Consider the following 23,061-nt stretch of genomic DNA (forward strand, 5'->3'; position numbering starts at 1 on the left):
GAATACACACACAAGGAAATTAAAAAAAAATTTAAACATTTCACTACAAAAAAATTAAACCTAAAAGAAGACAGAATGCAGGGAGTGAAGGACAAAAAAGCTATAAAGCATATAAAAAACAAATAGCACAATGACAGAAATAAGTCCCTCCTTATCAGTAAATATAAATGAACCAGTAAATATAAATGGATACTCTAAATATAAATGGATTAAACTCTCTAATCAGAGATTGGCAGAATGGATAAAACCACATGATTCAACTATATGCTGTCTATAAGAAACTCACTTGAGATACAAAGACAAAAACAGATTGAAAGTAAAAAGAAGAAAAAGATATTCCATGCAAATAATAACCAAAAGAGAGTAGGAATACTAATATCACAGAAAATAGACTTTAAATCAAAAAAGGTGTAAAGAGACAAAAAAGGACATCATATAATAATAAAAGGTTCAATACAACAAGGAGATATAATAATTATAAACATTTATGGGGTGCCTGGGTGGCTCAGTCGGTTAAACATCTGCCTTCAGCTCAGGTCATGATCTTGGCGTTTCTGGGATTGAGCCCTGTGTTGGGCTCTCTGCTCAGCAAGGAATCTACTTCTCCTTCTCCCTCTGTGCTTGCTCTCTTTCAAGTAAATAAATAAAATCGTAAAAAGATAATTATAAACATTTACATATCTAACAAAAGGCCATCAAAATGGAGAAATAGAGTTTTACAATAATATTTGGAGATGTCAATGCCCCACTCACAATAATAGAACAACCAGAAAAAGAGAAGGAAATAGAGGACCTAAGCAGCACAATAAACCAACTAGATAAGAGACATACAGAACACTCTACCCAACAAGAGCATATACATTCTTCTCAAGTACACACACAACATTTCCCAGGATGGACCATATTTTAGGCCACAAATTAAGTCTCAATAGATTTTGAAAGATAGATATCACACAAAGTTTCTTCTCTGACCATGAGATGAAATGAGAAACCACCAACATAGAGAAAACTGGAAAATTCACAAAATTGTCAAAATTAAACCACACATTTTTATTTTTTTAAAAAATTTTATTTATTTGTCAGATAAAGAGAGAGAGCACAAGCAGGGGGAATGGCAGACAGAGGGAGAAGCAGACTCCCCGCCGAGCAAGGAACCCGATGCAGGACTCGATCCCAGGATCCTGGGATCATGAGCTGAGCCAAAGGCAGATGCTTAACCAACTGAACCACCCAGGCATCCCATAAACCACACACTTTTAAACAACCAATAGAACAAAGAAGAAATCACAAGGCAGATTAGAAAATACTCAGAGGGGGTGCCTGGGTGGCTCAGTTGTTAAGCGTCTGCCTTCGGCTCGGGTCATGATCTCAGGGTCCTAGGATCGAGCCCCACATCAGGCTCCCTGCTCGGCGGGGAGCCTGCTTCTCCCTCTCCCACTCCCCCTGCTTGTGTTCCTGCTCTGTCTCTCTCTGTCAAATAAATAAAATCTTAAAAAAAAAAAAAAGAAAATACTCAGAGATAAATGAAATAAAAAACACAACACACCAAAACTTATGGGACACAGCAAAAGCAATTATAAGGGAAAAACTTATTGTTGCAAATGCTTATATTAAAAAACAAGGAAGGTTTCAAACCAACAGATTAACCTTACAATTTAAGGAACTAGAAAAAGCAGAACAAACTAAAACCAAGACCACCAGAAAAAAAAGAAATGATTAACTATTAGAGCAGAAATAAATGAAATGGAGAACAGAAAAACAATAGAGAAAAATCAATGAAACCATAATTATGGGTTCCTAAAAGATCAACAAAATCAACAAACTTTAGTTAGATAGACTAAGAAAAAAGAGAGAAGATTCAACTTACTAAAATCAACTGAAAGTGTACCAATTCCACAGAAAAATAAGGATAAGAGAGTATTATGAACAACTGTATGCCAACAAATTGGAAAACCTACATAAAATGGAGAAATATCTAGAAACACACAACCTGCCAAGACTAACGAAAAAATAGTAGAAAATCTAAAAAGAGCTGTAGCTAATAAGGAGATTAAATCAGTAAGCCAAAATCTCCCACCAAAGAAAAGCCTTGGACCTGATGGTTTCACTGGTGAATTCTACCACACATTTAAAGAACTAATACCAATTCTTCCCAAACTTTCCCAAAAATGAGAGAGGAGGAAACACTTCCTAACTTACTCTATTAGTTCAGCATAACCCTGATACTAAAGCCAGACAAAGACACTATAAGAAAACTACAGACTAATAATATCCCTTATGAACATTAGTGTGAAAATTCTGGAAATACTAAACTGAATGCAAAGCCTATTAAAAGGATCATACACTGGGATGCCTGGGTGACTCAGTCAGTTAAGCGTCTGACTCTTGATCTCAGGGTCGTGAGATCAAGCTCCGCATTGAGCTCCGCACTCAGCGGGGAGTCTGCTTGAGATTCTCTCTCTGTCCTCCTTCCTCGCCGCCCCCCCAACGCCTGTGTGCGTTCTCTCTCTCTCTCTCAAATAAATAAATAAATAAATAAATAATTTTTAAAAAAGGATTATACACCATAACCAAGTGGGACTCATTCCTGGCAATTGATCAGTGCAATACACCACATCAACAAAAGGAAGAGAAAACACAAATGATCACCTTGATTGATACAGAAAACGCATTTGCCAAAATTCAACAACCTTTCATTATTTTTCTTTTAAAAACTCGACCAACTAGGAACACAAGGAAACTATCTCCACATAAGAAAAGCCAAGTATGCAAACTCACAGCAAATACACTCAACGGTGGAACACAGCAAGCTTTTTCTCTGAAATAAGGAACAAGACAAGCGTGTCTACTTTCCCCAATTCAATATAGTAGTGGAATTCTTAGCTAGAGTAATTAGGTAAGAATAAGAAATAAAATGCATCTACATCAGAAAGGAGAAAGTAAAATGATCTGTTCGCAGATGATATACAATATTCTTCTATGTAGAAAAACTGTTGGAACTAATACAAGAATTTGGCAAAGTTGCAGTATACAAAGCCAACACACAAAAACCAGTTGCATTTCTCTACACAAATGATGTCGAATCTGGAAGGGCAATTACAAAAACAATTCCACGCACCCTAGCATCAAAAAGGATAAAATACTTATAAATTAACCAAGGAGGTGAAAAACGTGTACGTCGAAAACTATAAAACCCTGTCGAAAGAAATTAAAGGCATAAACCAAATGGAAACATATTATAGGTTCATGGATTGGAAGACTTAATACTGTTAAAATGTCAATATTATCCAAAGCCATCTACAGATTCCACATAATCCCTACCAAAATCCCAATGATTTTTTTTTGCAGAAATAGAAAAACCCATCCTAAAATTCATATGGAATCTCAAGAGACCCCAAATGCCACAAGAATCCTGAAAAAGAACAAAACTGGAAGACCCATAATTCCTGATACCGAAACTTACTACCAACTAAATCAAAACAGTGTGGTTTTGGCATAAAAACAGACATAGATTTGACTCTTGAACAAGATGGGTTTGAACTGCGCGAGCCCATTTATACAGAAAATTTTTTCGAGAAATACAGTACTGTAAATGTATTTTCTCTTCCTTATGATTTTCTTAATAACATTTTTTTCCCTCTAGCTTCCTTTATTGTAAAAACACAGCATCTAATACATATAACATACAAAGTATATGGTAAACGACTGTTTCTATTCTTGGTAAGGCTTCTGGTCAGTTGTCTGCTATCAGTAGGTAAGTATTTGGAGAGTAAAAAGTTATACAGGATTTTTGACAGCCTGGGGGTCAGCACTCCCAACCCCCACGTTGTTCCAGGGTCAACAGTATAGACCAATAGAATAAAGTCCAGAAATAAACCCTTGCATATATGGCCAAATGATTATTGACAAAGCTGCCAAGACCATTCAATGGGGAAAGGACAGTCTTTTCAATAAATGGTGCTGGGCAAACTGGATATCCACACGCAAGAGAATGAAGTTGGACCCTTACTTTATACCACATACAAAATTCACTCAACATGGATCAAGGGCCTAAATATAAGACCCAAAACAATAAAACTCTTAGGAGAAAACACAGGACAAAAGCTGAACCACAATGATTTGGCAATGATTTCCTCTCACCCAAAGGCACAGGTCATCGAATATCTATACATACACATACACACACAAATTGGACTTCATGAAAATTTTTAAAATTTTGTGCATCAAAAGATACTACCACAGAGTAAAAAGGCAACCCAGGAATGGGAGAAATTATTTGAAAAACATGTATTTGACAAGGGATTTATCATCAGAATATATAGAGAATGCCTACAATTCAGTAACAAAACTAAATGCCTGGATCTGAACAACAGAAAGACCAACAACTCAATTCAAAAATGGGCAAAAGACTTGAAGAGACATTTCTCCAAAAAAGATATACGAATGGCCAATCAGCACATGAAAGATGCTCAGCATCACCAATCCTTAGGAAATGCAAATCAAAACTACAACAAGGGGTGCCTGGGTGAGAACACACACATCGTGGCCCCCGCATCACATGGAGCTCCCTGCTCAGCGGAGAGTCTTCTCCCTCTCCCTCTGCGCCTTCCCCTGCCTGTGCACACACGCGCTCTCTCTGTCAAATAAATAAAATCTTTTTTTAAAAAAGATTTTATTTATTTATTTGAGAGAGAGAATGAGATAGAGAGAGGGAGCATGAGATGGGGGAGGGTCAGAGGGAGAAGCTGACTCCCCGCTGACAGCAGGGAGCCCGATGCGGGACTCGATCCCAGGACTCCAGGATCATGACCTGAGCCGAAGGCAGTCGCTCAACCAACTGAGCCACCCAGGCGCCCCTAAATAAATAAAATCTTAAAAAAAAAAAACTAGAATAAGATTGATGCCACCTCACACCCATTAGGATGGCTACTATCAAAAAACAAAACAAGGGGCGCCTGGGTGGCTCAGTTGGTTAAGCGACTGCCTTTGGCTCAGGTCATGATCCTGGAGTCCCGGGATCGAGTCCTGCATCGGGCTCCCTGCTCGGCAGGGAGTCTGCTTCTCCCTCTGACCCTCTCCCCTCTCATGCTCTCTCTCTACTCATTCTCTCTCAAATAAATAAATAAAATCTTAAAAAAAAAAAAACAGAAAACAACAAATACCGGCAAAGATGTAGAGAAATTGGAACCCCTGTGCTCTTTTAACTTCATAAAAATAGTCTATACCTTCCTTTAGAAGTCCATGTTGAGAACCTAGCCTAAGGAAACAATCCAGAATGTGAGCAAAGCTCTAGGTACCCGGGTGTCCATCACAGTGCTGCACGTCAGCGGGGGCTGCCTGACTTTTCCTGACACAGATAAACTGGCTCAGCCACCAGGCCACCTGCAATTCCCACGGCCTCGGGAAGGTTAGGGCCCCCAACCCGGGTCTCTGCCCTGGGGAGGGAATAGGAGGCTGTAGTGATGAGGTCTCCTCCGGGGGGCGGCTCCTGCTGCAGGTCCAGCCTTTTGTTAAATTACGTGCACAAAAATTAACTTGCAATAAGCATGTTGAGCACAGAAGACTTGAAACAAGTCCGCCACCTTCCCTTGCTCCTTCCCTCCTCTCCTCCTTTATTCTTCCCATTGTCTCTGCCTGGTTCCCTCTTCCTCCAGACATCAACAGGGCTCATGGCCCCCTGCCTCACACCCCTCAACTGTCCTGGTGCCCCTCATGGGAGGGCCGTGCCTGGCCTCTCCAAACACAACCGTTCCCGCAGCCCCAGGGTGCCCACCCTCTCGCCTAACTTGTCTTTCTTCCCTGCAGTCACGTACCTGTGACTTGTTTATTACCTGTTTCTGTTGGCACATCCGTGAGACTTGTCATGTTCTCAGCTGTAACCCAGTGCCCAGCACAGGACCTGACATGTTCTGGAAATTCTGTGCTGAGTAGGCTAATGATTGCTGGGCGGAGCCAGGCAGGCATCAGTGCTGTCAATACCCACCTCCTGTGGAGTAAGGGGCATCACCCCATCAAGAAGTTCCTGTGTGTGTGTTGGGGGGGGGGTCTCCTCCCTGCGTGGCCTTGCCTTTCTCCAGCTTCCCTCTCTCCTCCCTTCTCTTGGGAGCAAACACAACACCGCACCCCTAGCACTCCCACCGCACTCAGGCGCCGTGCAAAGAGCCTGCCCGGCTCACTGCGTCCCGGTTCCTGCTGCCACTTTGCCCACAGGCCCCACCCGCCCCAATCCTAATCAAGGTTTATTTTCCCAAAACTACTTCCCTTCCTGAGAGCAATCTGGTGGGAAACGTGGGAAGAATTAAAATGTCACACTTGGTGTGTGGGGTTTTTTTCTTAATATATAAAACAGAGGACACAGTCCATGGGTAGAAAAAAACAAGACCCAATCTAAACGCTTAAAAAGGGTAGATATGGTTCCACCATCCTATGGACAACTATGCGGCCACTTAAAATGCCAGTATACTCATATGATAAAGAGTTTCCCTAATATGTACAGTGCTTTCACAACTAAATAGGAAAAAGACTACCAATCCAATGGACAAGTGGAAAAAGAATATGAATAGACAGGCTATGAAAAATGAACTACTAATGACCCTTAAATATTTGAAAAGGTAAGAGAAATGGTGGGGGCAAGACCTCATTACTCATCTCCCAGGTCTGCAAATAGGGAAAAGTTTGATAACACGCCTGCGGGGGCAGGTGTGGGAAGCAGGCCCCCTCGCACGTTGCTGCTGGGAATGAGATTTAGTCCAACACTTAAGGAGGGTAATTTGCCATATTTATCAAAGTTCAAACTGCGTTATTTCCTTTGACCTTGCAAATCCATTCCTGGATGTCTGTTCATCCTCCCTCCTGTCCCTGTTCCCCCTGCCTCCCTCCCTTTCTTTCTTTCTTTCAAGATTTTATTTATTTATGAGAGAGAGAAAGAGTTCAAGAGAGAGCGTGGACATGTGTGCAAGCAGTGGGGAGGGGCAGAGGGGAAGCCGACTCCTCGCTGAGCAGGGAGCCCGACGCGGGACTCGATCCCAGGACCCTGAGATCATGACCTGAGCCGAAAGCAGACGCTTAACCGACTGAGCCACCCAGGCATCCCTCCTGGATGTTCTTCTTAAAGATTTATTCTCACATATGCACACATGATGCTTAAACAAAGATATTCATTACAGCACTGTTTGGGATGGCAAGAGATTGGAAACAACCCAAATGCCCAACAGTAGTTAAATTAATTATGGCACAACCATAGAATGAAATACTCTGTAGCTGTTAAAAAGAAAAAAGCAGATTTTTTGTTTTGATGTGGAAAATTTCCAAATTGCATTAAATTTTAAAAAAGATAAAAAACACTATAGAGTATATCACCATTTGTGAGAAGGGGGATATCTATTAATCTGTATCCATGTTTGTAAAGGCCCACCTGAATGATCTTTGGAAGGAGATGTAAGAACCTGATAACATTGGTGCTTTCAGGGAGGGTAGTCAGGTGGCTGGGAGACAGGGGAAGGAGGGAGATTTACTTTTCATTATACACCTATTTGAATGTTTTATATTATTTTACTATATGAATGTGTTAGCTACTCAAAATGAAATAATTTCAAAAACGATATACGATGTACTTTTCCTTTAATGGGTAATTCCATTTTATTCACTTTAAAAAGTATAATTCCATTTTGGTTTTTATGTATGAGTCCATTAAAAAATATGAATATACACACATAGAAAAATGACTGGAAATCAAAGTGCAAACAGAGGTCATCTGAGGTCAAGTCAGTGTTCCCGCAGGCACTCTGAAGTTCTCCTTTGCTAAATGTCAGAGGCATCTCGGGGAGAAGGGCTGCTAAAAGCCTTTCTGGGGAAGACTCCTGTGTCTGAGAATTTATCAGAAGACTCTGGAGTGACCCAAAGGATGGAGCAGGAGTCCCATCACAGAGAGTCAGGCTTGAAACAAGCAGGATAAATGAGTGAACTCACATTTCCCCACGACTCTCATCTCTCCATCCCAGGAAAATGACTGGTTTCATGCCCTGGTCAACTAGGGAGAAAGGATGATCACAGAGCAGAAGAAGAGTCTGGGATCAGAGATGGCCAGAGGAACTAAGCTCATATACACCTCCACCCTCCAGATTCACAGACGGCTAAAGAACACTTAGGGCTTCCCAAAGGAACAGAATGGGGGTTCATGCCAACTTTACTCAGCTCTCAAGGACCCAAGAACCCCCAGATAGCATATGGGTGACACAATCATGCCCAGTTTACAGGTAACAACAAGTCCCACATATAACCAAGTGCTTGCCTGCCCCAACACTTTTACAATGGTTTTAAGTACAGTGTGTGGGAGAGACAGGTTCTCCAGGGTGGCCAGAGGGATCAAAAATCTTGTCTTCTCCAGGCAGCCTACCCCAACAGCCAGACTGATCATTTTTCATTTTTTTTATTTTTTCCTTAGCAAATCCTCTGGGTGTTTTCCTTGTAGACTGGGTTTCAGCCAAGGTAGACTTGGGGCTACCAGCCAATGCTCAAAAATTAGATCTGGCAAAGGACACCAATAGTTTATGTCCTCAGAACACCTACAGAAAGTTTTTACAAAGTATTGGCACTTGTGTTTATTTGCTTGATCTTTAGGCCAACCCTGGAAAGCAGAAGCCAGCTTCTGGGCTGGTGAATTAGCTTCCTAGCTTGGTTACAGTTGTAACAAAGCACCCTCTGTGAGTGGGAGGATCCTTCCTTGCCTTTTCTGGTTTCTGCTGGTTGCTGGCAATTCTTGGGGCTCCTGGCCTTATAGATGCACCATTCTGATCTCTGTCTCTGTTGTCACATGACTGTCAGCTCATGGCGTGTCTCCATCTTCATAAGCTGACCTCCTCTCTTATAGGGACACCGGTGATACCGAATTAAGGACCCACTTACTCTGGTACGACCTCATCTTAACTAATTACATCTGCTATGAACCTATTTCCAAATAATATCACAACTCAGATACTGAGTTCGAGGACTTCAACGTATCTTTCTCAGGGACACAATTCAATTTATCACAGCTGGAAAAAGACATACTAAGAAGTTTTGTGGCATTTTCCTCAGCGGACAGGGGGGTATGTGTGTTGGGGGACAGAGAGACGGACCCGGCCCTGCAAACATCCAGTCACCTCTGTAACGGGTGGTGGTGTAAAGCTAAGCATACCATACAAACTCTTCCAGAGAACTTTCCCTTCTGCTGGTCTGCCTTCACTGAGGACCCACTGCTCTCCATGTGCTTTGAGGTGGACCAGGCCCTGGGGCATATCTCGTCCAATTGTGAGGCATGCTCTGAAGGACGCATTCTCGCCCACAGTTCACAGATGAGGGCCGTGGTCCGCCTGCCTCCCACACCAGGTGCCGGGCAGGCCGTGTGCCGTGTCTGGGGACAAGGCAGGTGAGCACGATCGGCAGCCAGTCGGCCCTCTAGCTGCGCAAGGCTTGAGGGAAGCCTGCTGCAGGAAAGCCCGCACGCACCTTGAAATAATCCGTTTTCCCTCCCATTCTGTTCTCCAGCAAGAGACCAAGCCGAATGCCTTTCTGGGCTTATTGCTTCTCACAGAGAAGGAAAAGCAGTTTGGAGGGAGGAGGCTCTAGGTACTGGCCTGGGGCTACAGCCCACCTCCTGACACCCCCAGGTTTGGGAGGCTAGGATGCGCTGGTTTTCAAACTGTTTTTTTAAGTCAATCTTTTATTTTATTAAGATTCTATTTATTTATTAGACAGAGAGAGACACAGCGAAAGAGGGAACACAAGCAGGGGGAGTGGGAGAGGGAGAAGCAGGCTTCCCGCTGAGCAGGGAGCCCGATGCGGGGCTCGATCCCAGGACCCTGGGATCATGCCCTGAGCCAAAGGCAGATGCTTAACGCCTGAGCCACCGAGGCATCCCAAACCCCCAAACTTTTAAAAAGGAAACGGAAGAACCCCCGACATAAAACGGATGCAAACTAGGATGAAGGTGGAGGACCTCTCTCATACCTCCCCAAATGGCCACCTCAGCAAACTCTAGGGTCCTGACCTCCTGAGTGAGAAAAATGGCTGAAAACCATATAAAATGCAAAAAAGCAAGTAACAAAATGATGCCCATGTATTCACCCTATTGTGAGGTTAAAACGTTCATCAGATATAGTCTGTGGCAATTTGACACAAAGAAATTATTCTTAAAATGCTTCAGATGGTACTGTGGTTATGTTTTTTGTGTTTTTTTTTTTTTTAAAGATTCCTTATCTTTTAGTGCATTCTGAGATACTTTGGTTGAAATGCTGTGATGTCTGTTTGCCATTTGTTTCAAAATGAGGTGTGGCAGAGATGAACCGGGGCTGAGGAATGCTGGAGTTGAGTGGTGGTTACACGGGGCTTCCTTATATCCAAACCAGCAAGTTGGCACGGCTAAACCTAACTAACTCTGTTCCTTCTATCCTCGGATAGGGGCGGCACTGTCCATAATTTCTAAAAGCATATTTAGGCTAAAAAGTCTAAATTGTGCAGAATGAGCCGCGTGACTTCTATAATGCTTTTTTTAAAAAATTATTATTGAGGTAGAGTTGCCATACAATCTTATATTAGTTTTAGGTGTAGAACAGCGATTCCACAATTCTATACACGTGTAGCTACCCTCTGTCACCGCCTATACTCCTGCTGTGCATTCACCTCTGACTTATTTATTTCATAACTGAAAGTTTGCACCTCTTTTTTGTAAAGCACTTTACTGGGGTATGAGTGACATGCAAAAAGCTGTGCTTATTTAATGTATACAACCTCATGAGCTAAGAGGTGAGTATGCATCTGAGAAATCGTCACCACAAGCTATGCCCTAAGCCTATCCATCACCTGCAAAGGTTTCCTCCTGTCCTCTATTATTATTTGTGCGTGTTTGCTCTAGGCTCTAGGCTGTACAGTAGATCTCTAGGACTTACTTGTGTATCCAACAAAGTTTGTAACTCTTGATCCCCTTTATCAATTTCGCCCCTCCCCCCACCTCCCGCTGCTGTAATTCTTTAAAAAGCAATTAAAAGAGTTCCAGGAGCGTTGGGAGGGTGGGGAGAAAGGGGAGCGCAGCCGCGTACCCCGCCCCTCTGCCCGGGTGACCCCGACTTGCCTCCCTCTGCGGCTCGCACCCCTGCCCCCCAAACTCCGCCGAGCAGCGGGCGCCCCATCTGTCCACCGGTCCGTCGGTCCCTGCGGCCAGCCCCCCCCCCCCTGCCCAGCGCCCTCGGGCACCCCCTCCTCCCCGCGCCGCTCGCCCGGCCGGACTCGCAGCCCCGGGGCGGCTCTCCACTCACCCGCCGCGCTCCGGCCTCGCCGCGCTCCGGCCTCGCCGCGCTCCGGCCTCGCCGCGCTCCGGCCTCGCCGCGCTCCGGCCTCGCCGCGCTCCGGCCTCGCCGCGCTCCGGCCTCGCCGCGCTCCTGCCTCGCCGCGCGGCGCACGAAACTGAAACCCGGCAGAGAGCGGCCGGGCCAGCGCTGAGAGCCGGCGGCCACTGCCGGGAAATCACGTGGATTCGAAGCGCCGCTGCCGGCGGGGGCGCGGGCTGGGCGGGGGCGCACGGCGGCTCCCGCGCTCCCCACGCCGTGCGCCCCGGCCAAGGCACGGCCCCGGGAGGCGACTCGGAGGTAGGGGCGGGCGCGCGCGCGTGGAGGGGGTCAGGGCGCCGCAGGAGGACCCCGGGCTGAGTTCCCCTCTCCCGGCCTCCTGGGACACTGAGGAGGCGCGGATGGGGTGGGAAAGAGGAGAACCCAGTGGGCCTGGCCCCTGTCCCGCGGTGCTCTCAGAATGAAAGGAGGGGAGAAGGGGGCAACAGCAATAATTGGTCTTATTAACTGAGCCTTCGGCTCCCTGACCCGGTGCCAGACACTATCTAGGAATTTATCTAATCCTCAGAATAACCCTAAAATGCAGACGCAAAGCATGGCCCCATTTTACAGATGAGCAAACTGAGGCTGAGAGAGGTGAACGAATTGGTCCCAGGGGAACAGGGAGAGATGAGAAAGAGAGGAACCAAGAGGGCCACCGGGACAGAAATAAGATGAGCTGGCTCCCCGCCGGAGGGGCTCTGCAGCAGTCCTGAGCAGGGGCTGGTCTAACTACCCCTCCAAAGCTCCACTACAACCTCCTGGCTCTTCTGCACCCCTCCGGGGACAGGGAGCTCCCCTCCTCCTGCAGAGGACACAACCATCCTGGGGACAAGTCAGCCTGCCAGGAAGGTCTTCCACTCACCTCCCCGTGACAGCTTGCAACTCTCAGATCACTTCCGTCCCATGTGAGTATGAGGGTACCTCAAGTTAGTGGTTACATCGGTGTCAGACACCCTGCATTTAAGTCCTACTCTCCAACGACTGGCCAGACACCTTTACTAGAGCCACCTTGACCCTGCTAGAGGCTCTGCCTGCCAGTCTCCATCAGTGTTCCTGGTCTGCTTAGTGAGCCACACCCTTGCTTTGGGCCCTAAGAGATAAAGAGAAACAAGCCCAAGAGAGGGGCTCCTGGGTGGCTCAGTCCGTTAAGTGTCTGCCTTTGGCCGAGGTCATGATCCCAGGGTCCTGGGATGGAGCCCCCTGTCGAGCCCCCTCCCCCCATGGGCTCCCTGCTCAGCGGGGGTCTGCTTCTCCCTCTCTCTCTGCCATTCCCCCTGCTTGTGCTCTCTCTGTCAAAATAAATAAATAAAATCTTTGAAAAAAACAAAAACAAGCCCAGGAGGGCACTTGAAGGGGCCAGAGCAGGGGTTAGAAGGAACCTGGCTCAGAAGATGGTGGCCTCCCATCAAATGTTCCCAAAGGTGAAGGGGCATCTCTCTTGCCTCCTAGTCAGCAAAATACAGGCCAGGCCCTTTTGGCACCTTCATGATGTGGACCCTGACCTCATCTCTCTCTCCTCTTTGTTCTCTGCGCTATATTGGCCTCCATTATGTTTCTTTTTCTTTTGGGAGGGGGAGGGGCAGAGGGAGAGGGAGGCTGAGAGAGAATAAGCAGGCCTCACACCCAGTGCAGAGCCCCATCCCATGACCCGGAGATCCTGACCCAAGCCAAAATCAAGAGTCAGATGCTTAACCAACTGAGCCACCCAGACACCCCTCCACTGTTTCCTGAATCTGCCATGATTGATTCCTTCTGCCCCAGGGACTTTGCACATGCTAGTGTCTTCCTCTTTCCCCATCCCATTTGGCCAGTGTGGCAGGAGGTATTTTCTCCACACATCCTTCCTGGAACCTGGTGCCTCCCAAGGCTGGGATGATAGAAAACTTCTGTATTATGGCCTCAGGGTAAGAAGACCTGCTCTGAGCATAAGGTGGTCTGGCTGAAAACATGCTTGTGAGAGGTGTCTCTTCCAGGTTAAAGCCTGATTTGCTTTTTAGAGCCTCCATCCTCCTCTTCTACCAGAAGGCAGACCTCTGTGAGGGGCCCTTAACCTCCCCGCCACCCTCAGGACCCGAAGCCCCCTCTGCCCCCCTATTCGCTGTCCAACACTGGAGTCGCACGGAACAGGATGAGTGACAACTCATGCAGGAGCCTGGTCAGCGGGGGAGATGGCACCTCTAATGCCCACCTTTGGGTGGGCAAGGGGGCTGAAAGGGGCCAGTGCTGGGGCTGGGGGGAAGGGGAGAGAAGCTCTGAGACATGCTCTCTGCCGACCAAGGGGAAGACAAAGAAACCCAGCCAGGCCAATTCTAGCTTCACCTTCTGTCAAAGCCACATGGGCAAGCAGATGTCCAAAAGAAAGTCAAGGCCGGCTCAGTGTATCCTGTGGGGAAGGGAGCAGAAAGCTCTCGACAGGGCCTTCCAAAATACCCCCTGCACACCCCGGTAAGGGGGTCTGAATTTCCCCCATTAGCGTCACCTTATATGGATGAATATCCTACAATGTTGGGGTCAAAAGGGAATTTGGAGAGCATCAAATCCAACACTCTCATTTTATAGGAAGGGAAACTGAGGCTCTCAGGGCTGGGCTTGCACCAGGTCCCAGCCTTCCAGCCCACGGCTCTTTCTGCCACATCAGGCTGCCAGTCGGAGACCTGTGCCCTTAAAGAGGGTTGAGGCATCCTGTGTGGTGGCAGAGATAATATTCTCTGGGTCAACCCAGAAACAGGGATCCACGCTCTGGCCGGTGCATGGGTGTGCAACGCCACCAGCAGGAAGAGCTGCCTCGGAGGAAGGCGACCCCGGACTCCCCATGGCTGGAGGGTCAGAGGCATTTGCAGCTCTGCCCGAGGAGAGCTAAAAGGTGAGTGAGTGCCTCCCCATCAGGCTCATGTCCCCCAACACTCCTCCAGCCCACACCTGACCTCAAGGATGACCACTGTGGTGATCACTGACCACAGGAAGCTCTGGACAGACTTGGAGCTTCTGTGCCCATCAAAGGGCCAGTGTCAGTGCTCCCTGGGTACCCAAGTGACCCACGGGGCAGATGGCCCTGCAGCCCAGGCAGGCACGCATCTATATGCCTGTGATAAAGCACATCCCATCCCACAAATCTCGTCCTGCTCCCCACGTCAGGGGGTACCTCTTCTGAGTGGTGCCTGCTAAGCCCTGGGGTGGGCTCTGACTGTCATGCCATTCCACGGAGGGGAAACCAAGGCCCCGCCATTGCTCTCTTGCACTTCTCAACCCCCTTCATCCATACCACCTGCCACCTAAGGGCCTTTCCAACAGACACCCAGGGAGAAGGGTGGGTCACAGGAAGAGACAAGGGAAAGATTGTACGGTCTTACTGCCTTCGGTCCTGTTGCCTCATTTCCTTGAGTGCCTCCTGTCTGCTCTGTAAGATAGAATGAACTACAGAGCTTGTCTCTTCCTGTCTCTCCAAGAGCATTTCCCTCTCTCGAGTTGAAAAGTCTTCAGTTTAATTCGGAAATCGAAAAGAAAGGAGAATGTGGCCCTCTGTTGCCCTCGTCCCCCAGAAAAGAAACTCTAGGAATAATCCTAAGTGCCTCTGCCTAGTAGTTAAGACCCTTCCTAAGAGAGCTGTCTTGAGCACCCTCTTGAGATCTGCCGTCCCAACTGCGAGGCCTTGGCTCAGAGGGTCCCTTCCTCTTGCCACCCCCCCCACCTCTGGTCTTCATGCTGATTCTTCCTCCTATTTAAGAGTCTCAGTAGGAGGGGTTGCCTGGCTCGCTCAGTCCGTAGAGCATGCAACTGGGGGTCATGAGTTCGAGCCCCATGTTGGGTGTAGAGCTTACCTAAAAGAAAAAAGTCTAGGTAGGGGTCCTGTCTCCCCAGCAGTCAGGTCATAAGTCCTGGGAGGAAGGCGCCATATTTCCCCACCAATATCTGTGCCTGACACCAGAGGGACCAGGAAGAGATTTGGGGAGTCTGCCACCCCTCCCCCCCCTCAGCAGCACATACTGGGAATCCCAGAGGCTTAGGAAGAGCTTCCTTTTGGAATAGCGGGCCTAGTTGGTAGTGATGGCATTCCGGGGGAAAGTGAGCAGATTCACTGTGGTCCTCTCAGGACCCTGGACTTCTCTGCACAGAGTGGTTGGAGAGTGTGGGCAGCCATGGACCCCAGGAAATCGTGGGGTCAGGCCTCACTCTTGATCTTCTGAAAGATCAAGTTAGTGGTTTCCCAGCATCTGTGGCTTTGGGGTCACGTGGGCCCTTCCTGTCCCAGATTCTCACTTATCCACCTTCCCAGCAACTTCCTGGAGATCAGAAAACAATGTGCACCAGGACCTTCCCACACAGCAATGGCCTGTGCCTCCAAAATGAAAGCGGCATCAAAGCAAGGTGGGGCTTCGTCTGCTGGCGGTGGAATTTACCTGCATTTTTACTCTCTAGAGACCAAGTAGACTAGCTGGGCACTACTCCAAGTGTGGACCCTCCGCAGGCAGCTTCCGGGCAGAGAGGGAACTTGTTAGAAATGCAGGCTCCTTCCCACCAAATCTGAAGTTCTGAGGGTGGGCCCAAGAATCTGTTTTAGCACCCCCTGCAGGTGATTTTGATATATGCCCAAGTGTGACCCACAGAGAACTTTCGAATAGCTTCTTGAGAGTGAGTCATGAGTTCTGTTACACCTTCCCTGACTACTCGATTTTTTCCTTCATAACTCTGGGCACAGTTAGTGGTTAGATAGTCTTTTGCTGGTTAGTTATTGGCACCTCTACCCATTAGGCTGTAAGTTTCATAAAGTCAGGAACCGTATGGGCCTGGCCCAGATTAAGACTTCAATAGATATTGTTGTGGGTTTTTTTTTTAAGATTTTATTTATTTATTTGACAGAGAGAGACAGTGAGAGAGGGAACACAAGCAGGGGGAGTGCGAGAGGGAGAAGCAGGCTTCCTGCTTCCCAGGACCCTGGGATCATGACCCGAGCCGAAGGCAGACGCTTAACGACTGAGCCACCCAGGCGCCCCTCAATAGATATTGTTGAAAATACATACAGATGTACATTACATACATACGTACATGCTTACATACAAGTACCGGGGACACAGAAACTCTTCGCTCTGGTATGAATGTAACAGATGACCGTGAATAAGTGTCCTTCCAGTTCCAGCCTCTGGAGCTCCCTCTGTACAGCGAAGGGGTGGGCCCTGCTGGTCCTGGACGGCTGTTCCTGCTCTCTGCCATTTTAGCAGGGGCTCGGTTTCATGCCTCTCAATCCAGCCATCTCATACCGGCTCCCCCATGTCATCTTGCCCCCCACCAACCCCCAAGCCTTCTGTGGTTTCTGCTGCCTCCTTCTGGCCTTTAAGACTCTAAGACATGATACCGACCTACCTCCTGACCTGCAAGCCCTTCACACCCCAAAACAACCCTTCCCCTCAGCCGCACTAGGAGTACCGCCTCCCTAGCGCCCCTCGGGTCCCATCAGTGTTGTCCCATCCATTTCCCTCCCCAAATCCCCCCCCCCAGCCAGGACACTTTCCCACAGCTCTCTCCCTGCCCGTTGAGATCCTGTTAAATCTGCCTTCTGGAAGCATTCCTGCCCGTAAAAGTCTTGGTTCACAGATTCCTAAAAAGCTTTTATGTCACAGTCAGACTCAAAAGCAATAGGGAAAGCATTCTGGGCAGAGGCAACAGCATGTGCAAAGGTCCTTTAGAGGGAGCATGACTAATGCAGGGGATGGAGCTGGGGGGTGTGGCCCAAGGTAGCCTGGGCAGGTCAGCAGGACCTCCAGTTTGTGGACTGTTGGGCTGGGCTCAAGGAGATCTCTCCTCAAAAAACAACTGAACCAATGGCTATATTACAACAAAAGGTTTTATTTAATACATAGCCGAGCTCAAAAGAAAGAAAGGGATAATCTCAGGTACTGGAGATGCAGAGAACTGAGAGCTAAATTGTAAGTAAAGTAGCCCAGAGAGATAAGGATGAGGATGTGGGTCCAAACCACACCCGCCTGGGGTCTTAACACCCTCGGAGGGAACGAAGCAAGATGAGGAGGTGGGATAGAGACATCTCCCTTCCGTGAAAAGGAAAGTGAAGAAGGCGGCCACAGGGAATGTTGGCGTGGGGCTGGGTGTGGATATAAATGGAAAACCCCAGCTCATGCACACGCAGTGATAAAGTATGTATTTATACTGTCAACGTGCTGTAGGACTTCCTGAGCTGAGGAAAGAACCTAGAAAAACATCCAGACGAATGAATAAAGTCAACTCTGGGGTTCCTGGCAGAGATAAATGCAAAACCACCCTCTAAGGAAATGTAGGTAATTCAGAGAGCAGTCTGTCCACAGGACAACCAAATTCCAGTAAAGATGGGCTTGTAAGTAAATGAAAAGTGAAAATGAAAATGAAAATGAAAAGCCATACAAGGAAACCATGTACCACCAGAGAGAGCTAGCAGAACACAACCAATTGGAGGGGAAGCACCCCGAGGAGCTGACGGAATAGAACCACCTGGAAGACGCTACAAAGGAACTAAGTTTTCACTGATTAAGGAAAGAGAGCCATAATAAAGTCACAGGACTCCAGGGATGAATGAATGAATGAATGAATGAATGAATAAAAGAAAGAAAGAAAGAGGGAAAGAGAGAGAGAGAAAGAGAAAGAGAGAAAGAGAGAGAGAGAAAGAGAGAGAGAGGAAGAGAGAGGAAGAGAGAAAGAGAGAAAGAAAGAAAGAAAAAGAAAGAAAATGAAAGAAAAAAGAAAGAAAATGAAAGAAAGGAAAAGAAAAAAAGAAAGAAAAAAGAAAAGAGAAAAAGAAAGGGAAGGAAGGAAGAAAAGTTAGCTTGGAAAATGAACTCAATAGAATTTCTAGAAATAAAAATTATTGATATTAAAATGAAAAACTCAGTGAATAAGTAAATGGATTAGACACGGGTACAAAAAGAATGAGAGAACTGAAAGAGGTATCTACAGAAATGATTCAGAATTTAGCATTGAGCTAATGAAGATATGGAAAGCAACTAAGACATGCCGAGCGGCTAAGACACGTGGGGTGGAGTGAGAGGGTCCCACGTGAGTCTAATGGAAATTCAGGAAGTTAAGAACAGATACAGCAGGGGAGAGGCAGCAATCGGAGAGACAGTGACTGAGAACTTTCCAGAGCTGATGGAACAAGACCTGGAACTGAACAATTATGCTAGGTCCAAAACACCTCGGTTGAACGGTAGATGAGCGCCAGATAATACAGGAACCTGGAGGCCACGGTTTTGCCTGTATCCTAAGACTCTTTATCCTTGACGAGTTTTCAGCAGGCAAGTGAATGGTCAGTTTCACTCCTTGAGGCTGCTGTGGGCAAGAGATTGTACGGGGCTTCAGGACGCAGGAGGCTATAGATCAGTCCCCATAAGAGAGCGTGGCAGCCGGGCCTAGGGAGGAGATGGAAACAGATAGACAGGACTCAGTGAGGGGGAAGAGCAGGTCAAGGGCAAGCCCAAGATTCTGAGCTGCATAGTTGGAAGGAGAGAGATGTTCGCGAGCTGAATTCACAGGCTGGAAGGGGTTGGTCTGCAGTTCAGAAGGGAAGAACCATCCTCTGTTAGAACAGGAGAGGAGGGCGCCTGGGTGGCTCAGTTGGTTAAGCGACTGCCTTCGGCTCAGGTCATGATCCTGGAGTCCCGGGATCGAGTCCCACATCGGGCTTCCTGCTCGGCAGGGAGTCTGCTTCTCCCTCTGACCCTCTTCCCTCTCGTGCTTTCTATCTCTCATTCTCTCTCTCTCTCTCAAATAAATAAATAAAATCTTTAAAAAAAAAAAAAAAAAAAGAACAGGAGAGGAAAGGGCGCCTGGGTGGCTCAGTCGTGAAGCGGCTGCCTTCGGCTCAGGTCGTGATCCCGGGGTCCCGGGATCGAGCCCCGCCTCGGGCTCCCTGCTCCGCGGGGAGTCTGCTTCTCCCTCTGCCACTCCCCCTGCTTGTGTTCCCTCTCTCGCTGTCTCTCACTCTGTCAAATAAACAAATAAAATCTTAAAAAAAAAAAAAAAGGGGGCAGGAAAAGAATAACGGGAAAATGGGTGAGTTGGTGGTATGGGGAACAGGAAGATGAGGGAGCGGTTCTGTTGGCCACACTGCCCAGCAATCTGGGAAGTAGGGGGCAAGGCTGTTTGTGGGGAGAGAGTTGGGAGACAGACAGGAGGGGGCAGCCAGAAATTCCAGGATGGTAGAGAAGGACCAAAGACGTCATTGCTGTGGATAGAGAAGTGGACTGACCAGAAAGCCGAGGGAGGGCTTATGCACAAAGGGCAAAGGTCTGTTGAAGGTGGGGGGTCATGGATTCTTAGTGGAACCTCACTTTGGGAAGTGGATTATGGACACCACTGCCACTGGGCAGAGCGGGCAAAGCCCATTACCTCTAAGGAGCCTACGACCTTCAAGGAGCCCGCCTGAGGTCAACTTTGGAACTAGGAGTAACTGAAAGTCACATCCTCTTGCTGGGGCTCTCTGAGCCTTGGGGTTGGTCATGGAGTTTCAGCCCCCCACAAGGCCTTATGGCCTGGATAATGCCCACCCAGCAGGGGCATGGAGTACAGTCTTTGAGGGCATCATGGCTGGGCTCAAACCCAGCTCTGGCACTTACTAACAGTGTCCCAGCGTGTAAATGATGAACATAGGCTTGGACACGAGCAGTGGTCATGAGCACCGAATGAAGCAATACATAAAGCACCTAGCTCAGTGCCTCACATCTAGAAGGAGCTTAGCAGTGGCTGTTATAATGGTTGTCATTGCTGTTGGCTACAGGGGGCTCCCAAAAAACAGCAGGACTAACCTAAGCAGGTTAGTCTTAGGACTCTCAAGAGCAGTCAGGCCTTGGGCCTCCAGGGTGGGCACGAGGAGCATGATCAAAGATGGGTCCCAGTGAGGTCCCCTGGGAAGCAAAGACCAGAGGGCAGAGACCGGAGGCAGGGAGACAGGGGGCCACGGGGACCCATTCAGACTCTCATACTTCTCGACCCACCCAAGCCCTCACCACGGGCCTGACCTCAGCCTGTAGAACATGACACAAGGAAATAGCTATCGTGCACCAAGCATCTACTGGGTGCCAGGCACTGCACTGAGGGTCTGTTTGCATTTCCCACTTTGATCCTCGCAACCACCCCATGAGGTGCTCACCACTGTTGCACCCACTGAACACAGATGGAAATGGCTCAGAGAGCTTACGTGGCCTCCATAGAACTGGGATTTAATCCTGAGTCTGTCCCAGCCCAAATCCTGTATTTTTTTAAAAAGATTTTATTTATTTATTTGACAGAGAAAGAGAGAGAGAGAGTACAAGCAGGGGGAGTGGAAGGTAGAGGGAGAGTGGGAATCAGGCTCCCCGCCGAGCAAGGAGCCCAATGCGGGGCTCCATCCCAGGACCCTGGGATCATGACCTGAGCCGAAGGCAGACGCTTAACCGACTGAGCCACCCAGGAGCCCCCCAAATCCTGTATTTTAAGCCACTATGCTATACTGTGCCCAGAAGCCAGAGTCCAGACATATCTGCTGTCTTCCTTCTCTGTTCTGTTCTATTCCTTCTTGAGAGAGCGATGCAAAGAATTCTCACTGTCCCCATTACCCAGCTCCACCTAAAGTCAATCATGGCCAATCATATATTAACTCTACTCTACCCATGTCTCTTTTGGATAACAGTTATATATTAATGAAATTCACTCTATGACAATCTGGCCTTTGCGAATTATCGGTGATTTATTAAGGATAATATTTCTTTGTACTTTCAAAGGCACATCTGTCATCTCTGACCTCTTGTGACATAGGTCTAGGATGGCTTTATCCTCATTTTTACAGACGGGGAAACTGAAGACCAAGGTCCCACAGGGAATGAGGGGCTGGATCTAGGACACCCTCACTCCAAACCCTTGCGGGCTGGTGCTTTTCTCAAGAAAGGTAAAGCCACATTCCAGCATCCCACCAGCACCCCCTAGTGGCTGCAAGACGTTTACACCGACTCCAGCATCAGATTCCCTGGGTAAAGCAGGGATCCACTTGGGATGAGCCTATCTGTGGGGAGGTGGGGGAGGAGGAGGAGGTCGGTTTTAGGACAGAGATAAGGTTTCCGAATAGTGTCTTCCCCACCCCTTGGGCCTCAGACACACACACAGACATGGACCCAGCCTGAGCCTGCTGCTGTCTGTCTCCGAGTGACCTTCAAGCCGCTTGACCTCTTTCAGTTCCTTCTTGTTCGGTGAGCAGGGCTATCAGCGGGATGTGAGGAAGATAAACCGAGACATCATTTGTAAAGGTTCCTGGGCCCTATCATGCTTCAGCCCTTGGAGAGTCAGGAAACCCATTTTGCCAAGAAATCTTGTTACCCTGCCTCCATTTACCAAAAGGAAGACCCTCATCTGCCTAAGGCAGTGGAGAAGGGCCCTTTCAAGGCCTGAATCTTACTGGGGCTATTGGAGAGGTTGATACACTCCAGTATATCCCCAAGGGGCATGTAAGGTTAGGGTAGATTGAAGAAGCATGGCTGGGGGCTGGGCAGGGCTATCAGGCTTCTGCTCCCAAAACCAAGTCAGGTGGAAAGGCCTGGGTTCTCTCTGTGGGCTGGGAGCAAGGATCAGGCTACTCCCCACGACCCCAGTGTCCAGCCTGTTCACACCTCAGGCCTCACTTACTTGAACAGAGCACATCTCACCTGGCCAAGCATCCTCATGGCCTCTCACCCTCGATGTCTGGGTAGCTGGTTCACTGGAAGGCTGTCTGGGCCACCTTGGTGATCTCCTGGTTCACCAGGCGGGAGGGCAGTGGTGAGGGGCTGCAGGCCCAGGCCCAGCCCCCTACAGCCACCCCCAGCCTCGGCCATAGCTCAGCTTCTTCAGGATGGGGCGGGGGGACTGGGCCATACTCTGGTGTAAGTTAGATGGCTATGCGCAGGGGACACAGAGAGAGCCCTGAGCCCTGACCCTGGCCAGAGATACTGGTCAAAAGCTAGCTTCTTGATCCGGACCCACAGGAGCCCCGTGATCCCAGTCAAATGGCAGCCCCTGAACCAGACCATGCTAAGCCCAGCCTCACCCAGCCCCTGGAATACCTCCTCCCCCAAAATACAAACTGAGTCTACAGTCCTGGGTCTCAACCATTGGTATCCTCAATCGGAAATCATTGCATTCAGCCCCCCTGTGCCCTCTCTGTTTTGAGCAAGAGGCCGAGGCCCAGAGAGGGAAGAGTTGCTGGCTGAAAGGGCCTCCCGAGCCCGGGCTCACTCTTCACCCCCAACCTGTGTGTTCAGGTCTTGGGACACTGACCCGCCCTCTCCCCAGCACTTTTGCCCTCTTTGGAGGTTCCCAAATCCTGTCCATCACCTGCAGCCTGTCTTGGGAGGCAGGATGAGGCAAGGTGCTCTCCAGGAGCATAACTCCAGGTCCTCTGGCTGGCACCCTTCAAGTACTCCTTCCGGGGACACCTGCCTGGAATCAGAATTTTCTGGGTGTCTGGACCACTCTTGCACCTGGGCTCCCCTGTCCTTGGCTCCCAGACGGGACGGGAGCAAGTCTGAGTGAGTGCCTGCCATGCCCAAGGCCCACGCTGTACTCTGACCGTCACAGTGGCCCCCAGGAGCCCTACAGACCAGTGAACCCAGGGCAGGAGAAGCCAGCCGTCACCTGGCAGCTCATGGTGCAGGTTGGGAGGTCTGGGGAGCCTGGGTCCAGGGGGCAGGAGGCCTGGGGACACACGGGG

At 48.5% G+C, this 23,061-nt stretch overlaps 1 protein-coding gene across 9 annotated transcripts in view; it reads right to left on the reverse strand.

Annotated features, from left to right (window-relative positions):
* Positions 1-11,322, reverse strand: part of NLRC5 (NLR family CARD domain containing 5) — an 84,237-nt gene extending 72,915 nt beyond the window's left edge. For all 9 annotated transcript variants that reach the window (XR_003524207.2, XM_027619115.2, XM_035725126.1 and 6 more), the window contains exon 1: positions 11,292-11,322. The gene's annotated coding sequence lies outside the window, so the exon portion shown is untranslated. The remainder of the gene's footprint in view (positions 1-11,291) is intronic.
* Between the last annotated feature and the right edge of the window lie 11,739 nt (positions 11,323-23,061).

This window comes from Zalophus californianus, chromosome 17, assembly GCF_009762305.2.
Source record: "Zalophus californianus isolate mZalCal1 chromosome 17, mZalCal1.pri.v2, whole genome shotgun sequence".
Classification (NCBI taxonomy): Eukaryota; Metazoa; Chordata; class Mammalia; order Carnivora; family Otariidae; genus Zalophus; species Zalophus californianus.